Source organism: Leopardus geoffroyi, chromosome A2, assembly GCF_018350155.1.
Source record: "Leopardus geoffroyi isolate Oge1 chromosome A2, O.geoffroyi_Oge1_pat1.0, whole genome shotgun sequence".
Taxonomy (NCBI): domain Eukaryota; kingdom Metazoa; phylum Chordata; class Mammalia; order Carnivora; family Felidae; genus Leopardus; species Leopardus geoffroyi.
In genome coordinates, this window is record NC_059331.1 from 60333490 (window position 1) to 60343752 (window position 10263).

The window sequence follows — 10263 nt, forward strand, 5'->3', positions numbered from 1 at the left end:
AAGCTCTGAATGAACAGTGTGTGTTCTCATTTGGGTGGTCTTTACTGATGTCTAGGGAGGTTAGTAGACAGGGACCAAATAAAGCGCCCAGAATATATATGTTTTATAAGTTAACTTTTTTTCCCAAATGAGTTATTTATTTATCCATACAGCTTAAAAAAACTGAGATATAATTCACATACCAGAAAACCTACTCTTTTAAAAGTGTACAATTCAGTTATTTACAGTCTATTCAGGAAGTTATGCAAACCATCATCATTGTCTAATTCCAGAACATTATCACCACCTCAAAAAGAAACCCAGGTTCAGGGCATCTAGTGTGTAGCATGGTGGTCATATATAACAATACTCTATTGTATACAAGAAAGTTAACTGTAAAAGTAGAGCTTTAATGTTCTCACCATAATGACAACAACAAAATGATAATTATGTGAAAAAAGGATGCCTTGACTAATCTTACAGTGATAACCATTTCACAATATGTACATGTATCAAATCATCACATCGTACATCTTACACTATATAATGTTGTATGTCAACCATATTTCAGTAAAGTTGGAGTGGGGAAGAGAAACCCAGCCCTGATTAAATGATCACTTCCTTTTCCACCCCCCTCCCAACCCCTGGAAATCACCAATATGCTTTTTTTCCCTCTATGGATTTGCCTATTCTGAATATTTTAAGTAAATGGAATAATAAAATATGTAACCATGTATGTCTGCCTTCTTTCTTATGCTTAGCATCATGTATCTAAGGCTCACCCATGTTTTAACATATACCAGTGCTTTATTACTCACCTTAATATTATATGTACATAATATTAAAAATATATATGCACACAGACATATATATATTCATGTGCCACCAAGTCCCTTATTTTTTAAATTGTGGAAAATATACATAACAAAACACTGGTCATTGCAACACTTAAAGCCTCTGGGAGCCTGGAAAAAGGAAAGCTCTGAGCCAGAAACTCAGTCCCTGGACTAGGGAGTACGGGGGCTGTCAGTGGTGGGGGTGGTAGACACCACAGGGGGAGCTCTGCTGAGGGGGTAGGTGGTGGCAGCGGTCTGAACTAGCTGTGTGGAATAAAAAAAAAAGAGAAAGAATCACCAAAAGCAAGGAAAAGTGGAAAAAGTTCAAGACAAGGACAAGACATAATAGAATCAGGGCTGTGCTATTTATGAGTTGGACCTACAGAGCTTGAAATTATTTCTGAAAAATACTGAAGTTTTGGGCCCTTCACTTCTTCCTCATAAGGAAGTATGCTAGAGACAACATGGCACACCGAGCATGACGGTTGACAAATCACTGTCAGTTATTTTGCAGGAATACAAATTGAGGCATTTCAGTTCCTCTGAACTTTGAGTTGAGCCTGACTTCTTTATTGTTGTTTCTGTCCTTAGTCTTCATCTGAATTCTTCACTGATGGTTCTGTCCACTCACCAGACATGATTGACTCATGCAGGTGCATTAGATGGTCATTACACTTTTCCTCTCCTGTATCTCAATGTTACTCTCAACTGGAATATTTTAACCTGAACAATTCAGATCGGTTTGCTGTTCCCATGTTGCTTTTCAGACCAGTTTAATATCACATCATCTTCACAGCTAGTGCTCGCTCAGGTTGGCCTGTGAACTCATCTTTGTTAGGACAGTTGACACATTCAGGGCTACACAGCCTGAGAGATGTGCAGAACAGGTGCCTGTCCTGGGAAGTGTAGCCAGGTTTGGGAAATAATCCCCAGAGAGAAAACATTAGAGAACTTGGCATAGCACTAAGATAGAGATAACCAGTTCAAGAGTGGGAAAGGTCCTTGTACTAAAATCCTGGATGGCTATATTCTAGCCTCACAGAAAACAAAGAGGCAAGTGGCTTGCACTGCAGGACATTTTTTGGATAGAACAAGGGAAATTTGATGGCATGGGGTTTTTAGTAAGATGAAGTCTGGCAGTAAAGGATAGTAAAAGGCAGAGTGGTAGAGGGAACGAACAGTCTTTCATCCTGGGGGTTATATAATAAAAATGCCGACTCGTGATTGCCATAAACAATGTCATCTAGCTTCTGTGGTCCTACTTCTTCATCGCTAAAAGTAAAAGACTTACAGATTTAGCCATTTTTAACTATGTGAAATAGATTAGGTGTGACACCTCTTGAAAGAAGTTTCCCCTGCAAGATATGTGGCAGAATATATGTTTCAATGTAACAAAATATTATTGAAGGTCATAACTGCTACTGTGCAACTTTAGTCTTTCTCTAGAAATTTCTGCCCCTTGAATTGTGCACATTGTTATATTTTTCTTTCTTTTATGTTTCAAATAGAGTGTTTAAATTTGACTCGCTTATCCACACAGATCCTGGAAATAAGAGCTTCGGCCCAGCAAAATTTTTTTTTTAAAAACTCAATACAGTGCCATTAAGTACTACATTCCTGCCCTGCCACAACTTGCCCCACCCACTCAAAGACAGCAGCACACTCAGAAGACAGCAGCCCAGCCCTTCTTAGGAACCCACTGTGCCACCTAACCTCTGGTTACCAGAAGGCCAGCAGGGAGCCAGTCCTGGCAGTGCTCTCCTACCCATGGGAGTACCAGGGGCTTCCAACACCCTGCTCTCACATCTGAGACTCTTCAGACCCACCCCTGGCCTTGCTCCTGAGACCTGCCCAGATCCAGCATATTCAGGAGCAGGGTGTGGCCAGAGGCATCTGGCTGCGGAGCCCAAGGTCATTGGAGCCCCTCCTGGCCCTCAGTGCAGCCCAGCCTTGGCCCTAACTGCCCCTTTTGCCCAACCCCAACTTGCCTTAACCAAACCACAACCATCATCACAACCAGAAGAACCAACCAGGCCATGCTGCCCTTCCTGGAGTCCCATGTGCCACCCACCCACCCAAACCAGGACCCAGCTAAAGCTATCTTCTCAACAGCAGCCAAAAATGAGAGCTCCAGAGGGAGGGGGGCTCTGAAGAGGAGTGCAGCTCCTGAAAAGGAGGGTGGTCATGCATGGCCTGGGTCAGGACAGGAGGCAGTGCCCTGGGGCTGGCAGTCACCTGAAGGTCCTGAGAAGTGCCATCTCTTGGGGAGGGTTCCACTCTAATTCCTGCCCAGCCTCAAAGTGCAACTGGGATGTGTTTCTGTGTTTCTCTCTTTGCTTTTGAGTTTTGTCTTTATGTCAAGTGACCTTGGGCTTGCTGAGAGTGGCTCGCTGTTTCCTGAGTGCAGCTCCCTGTTTCCCGACAGCAGCAGCAATAAGAGAGACAGTAGGGCCTGAGGTCTGGATCACTCTTGTCTCCTCAAGACTGGATGGGTTTTTACTTGCTCTAGGGAGAAGATGTCTGTCCCTTGGTAAAGCAGCCTGAGTATCATGAAAAGAATGGCTGTCTCTTCATAAGTTGGAGCCTCATCCCAGGGCTTAGATGGTTGGGGTACCAAGTGAATTGCTTGGGGCTCCCAGGATTCCATCGGGAAGAGGTTATAGGGAGCCCCTGGTTGGCCCTGGGTCTGGGTAAGGTTCGAAGGGGAAAGGCTGGGATGCTGTCTGCCCACCCAGTGGTAGGGGGACAGAGATGGCTACAGGGACTGAATTGGGTAGGTGAAGTTTGGGGGCTGGAGGTAGGGAGGGAAAGAGGCAGGAGGTGTCTGGAGGGAGCCTCACTTGAGGTGCTGACAGCAGCAGCAGAAAAGGGTGGGAGGCATAAGCCTACAGCACCCTATTTTCCCAGGCAGTCTCCCACCCATGTTCAGGGTTGGGTAGCTGAAGTGTCTGGGAGAAAAGCCAAGTGGCTCATTTTCTGTGCTAAACCTGAACTTCTTGCCCTTCTCTTACTCCTTCATGCATTGCTCCACCCAGGCCCTCCTTAAACACTGGTCATACTTCTGGCTTCTGCTCTGTGGATGATACTAACAGGACAGGGTGGAACCACTGTTTCAGCTTCGCAGTGACCAGTGCAGGTGCCTGGCCAGCCCTGCCTCTGATACCACATCTGGCGCAGCATCACTGTGAGGTGGCCACTGGCAGATTCACTTAGGGCTAGGAACTGAGGCTGCAAAGGCCCAAATGACTTGCCTAAGGCCAGTAGAAGGATTAAAACCTAGGTGTGGTGACCCCTAAAGCTGTCTCTAAAGAACAGACCATCTACTACAGAAACAGGTTGTGGAAGAGTAAATGGGCCATGGTGGGGTGGGGGTTGGCTCTTGCCTGGATTGGTCTGTTTCCTCACTTCCTTCCTACTGCCTGGAAGCCCTGTACTTCCATCTCCTTCTAAACATCCTGCACTTTCCTATTGTCCTGTCCATCTGAGACAGAACAGAGGGATCTCTGCCTCTGGAGTGAAGATTAAGTTTGTTATTCAGATGTAGAGTCATGTAAAAGGCTCAAAATTAAAATTTAACATAAAAATCATGTAGAATGCTAATGGTTCGGATGAGGTGAAGATGGCAGGAGGTTTCTCAGACTCCTGTTAGTGATTGAGGCTTGGTCCAGGAGGGAGGGAGAAGAGAAAAGAATCTCACCTTTGGTGAATTTGACCCACATAGAGCCTCTGTTTAAAAATTTCATCTATTCGGTGTTTTATCCATAATCACATTTTTCTGAGCCCCTTTCCACATCTGGCCCAGAGTCCTCATAGAGCACACAGGCTGGAGACATCATCAGAGTGTAAACACAGCACTTGGACCTACACAACCTGCCTGACATGCAGCTTTTGATTGTCAAGGTAGCCATTTCAAAGATATCCATTGTGAATACACCCATTGCCAGCTGTTTGACACAGCTACTGGGGAAACAGCTAGATGAGAAACCAGGTCACTGCAACTATGAAATTCCCCTTTTATTAAGCCCTGGATAACTGATCACTTGAGTGACTCCCTTCTTATACTTTAATCCCTATAATTTTCCAATAAAGGGTGAACCTTGAAACCCTAGACACCCCTCCTGAGACTTCAATAAAGGCACACTCCCAAGTCTGCTTTTCTCTCCCTACCTGAGACCCTAATGTGTGGCCCTTGGGTGTGCTGTGTACCCTCCAGGACCTGTGAGTATTTTTTTTTCAAAGTTCTTTGGTGGTTGTTGCTGTGGTGCATCTTGCAATCATAATAAGAACCACAAGGGCCAGTCCAGCCTCAAGAGTGTCTCTGGATGGGGAAATGCCTGTGGGTGCTCATCACAAGTAGTACATGCCCAGGTGAGTGCCTCAGGCACTCCTAACTGATAGCATCACTATCAATTGACTGAGACTGACACTAAACAGACTAAGGGACCCAAGTGAGACCATAGAGGCCTGCAGGAGAGAGCGAGGCCCAAGATGGTCTTCATGAAGGAAGTGCCATCTGAGTTGGGTCTACAAGATGAGCCAGGGGCAGCCACTGAGCTGGAACAAAAACATAACAAATGGATGAACAAATGAATGAACGAATGAATGGCTATCCATCTAGCAGAGAATGAAGCAGGGAAGCTCACCCATGCTGAGGGCTGAAACACAGTGCACACTGGGTGTGTTAGTCCATTCAGGTTGCTATAACAAAATACAGCAGACTGGATAACTTATAAAAAGCAACCCTATTTGGAGGCTGAAAGTCAAGATCATGGTACCAGCATGGTTGGGTAAGGGACCTTTTCCTGGTTCATATCTGGTAGCTTCTTGCTATGTCTTCACAAGGTGGAAGAGACTAGGTGTCAGTGTGGAGTCTTTTTATAGAAGCAAGAATCTCATTCATGAAAGCTCTGGCCTCATTACCTAAACACGTTCCAAGGACCCCAGCTTCTAACAATTTCACATTGGGCATTAGGATTTCAACATATGAATTTGGAGCAGGGGAAGGGACAGGGAATAAACATTCAGATCATAGCACAGACAGAATGGTGGTGAGGCCTATGGTGTAATGCCTGCCTCACTCAGGGAAAGAATGTGGCACTGATGCTTTGGAGGGGAGACAGTGAACACAGCATGTTAGAAGGGGTATGTGCTACAGAGGAAAGATGGGGACTCAGGAAGCTTATAAGTGGGCTGGAGTGGACAGGAGGGGGCTAGGAACAGCAGGAGCAGGGGACAGTCATGTTGAAGAGATTGCACAGGACATCGTGCCCGCTGTGAGGACTTTTCCTCCAGGTGGGGCAGCTTGTGCTGAGCAGGGGTGGGCTCTGAATGCTCTGAAGGTATGAAGTGGGTAATAGCTAGGGAGACTTGGGGTGGGGGAGGCTGTCACTATAGATTGTGTAGGCAGGGAAGCCTTCTCTTAGGAAGTGACATGTGAGCTGATATGTATCTCTTGTATGGACCATGTTTCTAGTTTGCTAAATGTGGTGTTTTAGCATGTGCATCTGCCTACATGTGTACACCGGACACGCCTTGTTGTAACAACCCATTGGTATGTCTGAGTCACTTCATCTAGGCCTCCAGCCTTCCTGCTCACCATTTCAACTTAGAGGAATCATTCTCCAAGGGGTTTCCTTTTCAAATACAAACCAATCCATCCAGTGTCCACAACTCCAACCACTTCATCTATCAGACTCTCACACTTGGGGCCATTATCCACCTGCCCTAATAATGCCAGGGCCATGTACCAGAAAACTAGGGATGACCTCTATGTTCCAGAGTCCTGAAAGTATTCAAACCAGCCAGTCCTAAGCCTGCTTACCTTTTCTACCTGTTCCTTTCTAAGGAAACTACAATAAGGAACTTTCTCACATTTTCCCACCCACTCCCTCTGCCTCCTGACCATCATGGCACATGTGGCCCTGTATAGTGTGATTTGCCCCCTCCTCTGGGAGCTCTGAGTAAAACCTGTCTTTTCAATAAAAGACCACATCCTGATATGTTTACCTTACTATAACACATTTATGAATACACTATATTTTAAAATAGTGAATGACAGAAGACCTCCTAGGCACTTTGAAGAGTGGGCAAATGAGTAAACTATACATCTTTTCATAATAGTCTCAAGTTTAATACCTTAAAATATATTAGAGTTCCTTTCCCCCCTAAAATTTCAGACTTCATAAGAGTGGAGGGCATATAGGAAATTATATGGATCAGACCAGGCATCTGGAGAAGAGACTGGGAAAGCACAAGTGATAGAAGAAAGAACAAGATGAATCCCCCTGGAAGATAATAGCTCCAGACTTGTTTATTTGGGAACATCAATCTTCCAGAGAATTTCCAGAGGAAACCCTCTTGCACTGCTGGTGGGACTGCAAACTGGTGCAGCCACTCTGGAAAACAGTGTGGAGGTCTCTTAAAAAATTAAAAATAGAACTACCCTATGACCCAGAAATAGCACAGCTAGGAATCTACCTAAAGGATACAGGAGTGCTGATGCATAGGGGCACATGTACCCCAATGTTTATATCAGCAGTATCAACAATAGCCAAAGTATGGAAAGAGCCCAAATGTCCATCAATGGATGACTGGATAAAGAAGATGTGGTTTATATATAAGATGGAATACTACTTGGCAATGAGAAAGAATGAAATCTGGCCATTTGAAGCAATGTGGATGGAACTGGAGGGTATTATGCCCTCCAGGGTGAAATAAGCCAGGCAGAGAAAGACAGATACTATATGTTTTCACTTATATGTGGATCTTGAGAAACTTAACAGAAGACCATGGGGAAGGGGAAGAGGGAAAAAAAAGTTACAGATTGGGAGGGAGGCAAACCATAATAGACTCTTAAGGACTGAGAACAGGCTTAGAGTAGATGGTGGGTGTGGGAGAGGGGAAAGTTGGTGATGGGCAGGGAGGAGGTCACTTGTTGGGATGAGCAGTGGGTATTGCATAGAAACCAATTTGACAACAAATTATACTTAAAAATAAAAATAAATAAATAAAAATTTCTCCATTAAAAAAAAGACTTACAAGTAAGTCAAGAAACCACAAATCTCCTAGAAGAAAACATAGCAGTAAGCTCTTGAACATCAATCTGAACAGTATGTATGTATGTATGTATTTTGGATCTGCCTCCTCACACAAGGGAAACAGAAGCAAAAAATGAACAACCTTGATGACATCAAACTAAAAAGTTTTGCACAGCAAAGGAAACCAATAATGAAATGAAAAGGCAACACACTGAATGGAAGAAGATATTTGCAAATGTTGCAAATACGGGAGTTAACATCCAAAATAGATAAAGAACTCACACAACTCAATAAAAAGTAAACAATCCAGGGGCGCCTGAGTGGCTCATTCGGTTGAGCATCAGACTTTGATCAGGTCATGATCTCGCAGTCTGTGAGTTTGAGCCCCATGTTGGGCTCTGTGCTGACAGCTCAGAGCCTGGAGTCTGTTTCAGATTCTGTGTCTCCCTCTTTCTCTGCCCCTCCCCACTCATGCTCTGTTTCTCTCTCTCTCTCTCTGCCAAACATAAACATTAAAAAAAGTAAACAATCCAATTTAAAAATGAGCACAGCATCTGAATAGATATTTTTCCAAAGAAGACATACTCATGATCAACATGAAAAGATGAAAAGATGGTCAATGTCATCAGAGAAATGCAAATCAAAAGCACAATGAAATATCACCTCACACCTGTCAGAATGGCTATTATCAAAAAAGATTAGAAATAGCAAGTATTGGCGAAGATATGGAGAAAAGGGAATGCTCATGCGCTGTTGGTGGGAATGTAAATTGGTGCAGCCACTGTGGAAAACAGTGTGATGGTTCCTCAAAAAAATTAAAAATAGAACTACCATACAATCCATCAATTACACTCTTGGGTATTTATTCTAAGAAAACAAAAATACTACTTCCAAGAGATCTATGTCTCCCAATGTTTATTGCAGCATTATTGACAACAGCCAAGATATGAAAGCAACCCAACTGTCCATCAATAGATGAATGGATAAAGAAGAATGTAATATACATATATACAATGAAGTATTACTTTAAAAAAGAATGAAATCTTCCCATTTGTGACAAATGGGTGGATCTGGAGGACATTATGCCAAGCGGAATAAGTCAGTGAAAGACATACCATATGATTTCACTTATATGTGGAATTTCTAAAAAATGAAACAAATAAAACAGAATCTGATTCATAGACACAGAGAATAATCTGGTGGTTGACAGAGGGGAGAGGATGGTCGTAGACAAAATGGGGAAAGGGTTATCTTCCAGTTACAAAGGTACAAACTCCCAGTTATAAAATAAATAAGACATGGGGATGCAACATACATAATGAGGAATAGAGTTAATAATGCGTAACAACTCTGTATGGTGACAGAGGGTAGGTAGTGTTACCATGGTGTTAATTTTGCATGTATATTAATGTTAAACTACATTTTGTACATTTGAAACTCATATAATATTGTATGTTAACTATACTTCAATAAAAGAATAAAATACACAATTATAAAATAATCAAAGATGCTGACAAAGATTAATGTACAAAATGTTCACTGTGGTGTGTATAATGGCCAAAAATTAGAAGCAATTTAAATGCCTTATCAATAAGATAATCAGGTATGTATTGTACTATATAATAATTACCATACTGCTTAAAAATCATGTTTCTGAAGAAGTTTGGCACTGTGGGGAGATACAATGAGCTTAGAAATGAGCTTTCTAATGAGGCCTGCTAAACTTCCTAGGTCCCAAAGGGGACTCTCAGTTTGTTCAACAAATCTTATTTCTGCTCCCGTCTTCACTCTAAGTAAAAACTACCACTGTCTTCACAGTTTGAGTCAATAATCTAAAAATTGTTCTTGATTGTTTTCTTCCTCTGTCACTGGATAGTCATTTCCTAGGCCAGTTTTGCAGAAACTACCTTTTAAGACCTCCAGGCCACCCTCTCCTTCCTCCTCTAGTCCCCTTCTCTCCCATCCCCTCCACTTCTCCATTCCTCTGTGCCTTGCCCTCCCTAACCCCCAAATTCCCAGTATACTAGGTCTCCTTTTTCAGATGACCACAGTGACCTACTTCTCCTAGGGAGGGGCCCTGGCTCCCACTCTCCCACCCAGAGCCCACAGCAGCCAGATATGTCTTGCCCAATGGAAGTCGACTATATCAATCCCTGCCGGACCCCCGGCAGGAGTGGATCCCCTGCTCTTCAGAACAAAACCCAAACCCTTTCCTGTGAAACTAAGCTTTGACTAATGAGGGAGATCAGTGGAAACCACTGGCTCAGCAGCCAGGCCCACAGCTCACAGAAGGAGAAAGTTTTATTAGCAGAGCACTTCACCATCAGAGCTGATTGCTTGCCAGGCCCTGAGCTGTGGGATGTTCATTTTTAGAGACACATAGCAAAATGCACCAGTGGGGTGGTCCTGTA

The 10263-nt window shown here is 43.5% G+C and overlaps 1 long non-coding RNA gene across 1 annotated transcript; it reads right to left on the bottom strand.

The window, feature by feature from the left end:
* Positions 1–368: 368 nt before the first annotated feature.
* LOC123606116 lies at positions 369–10026 on the bottom strand. Its single transcript, XR_006716112.1, has 3 exons — positions 10015–10026; positions 6921–6922; positions 369–1172 (listed from the first exon to the last, which is right to left on the bottom strand). It is a non-coding gene; the product is annotated as an uncharacterized LOC123606116 (long non-coding RNA).
* Positions 10027–10263: the final 237 nt, after the last annotated feature.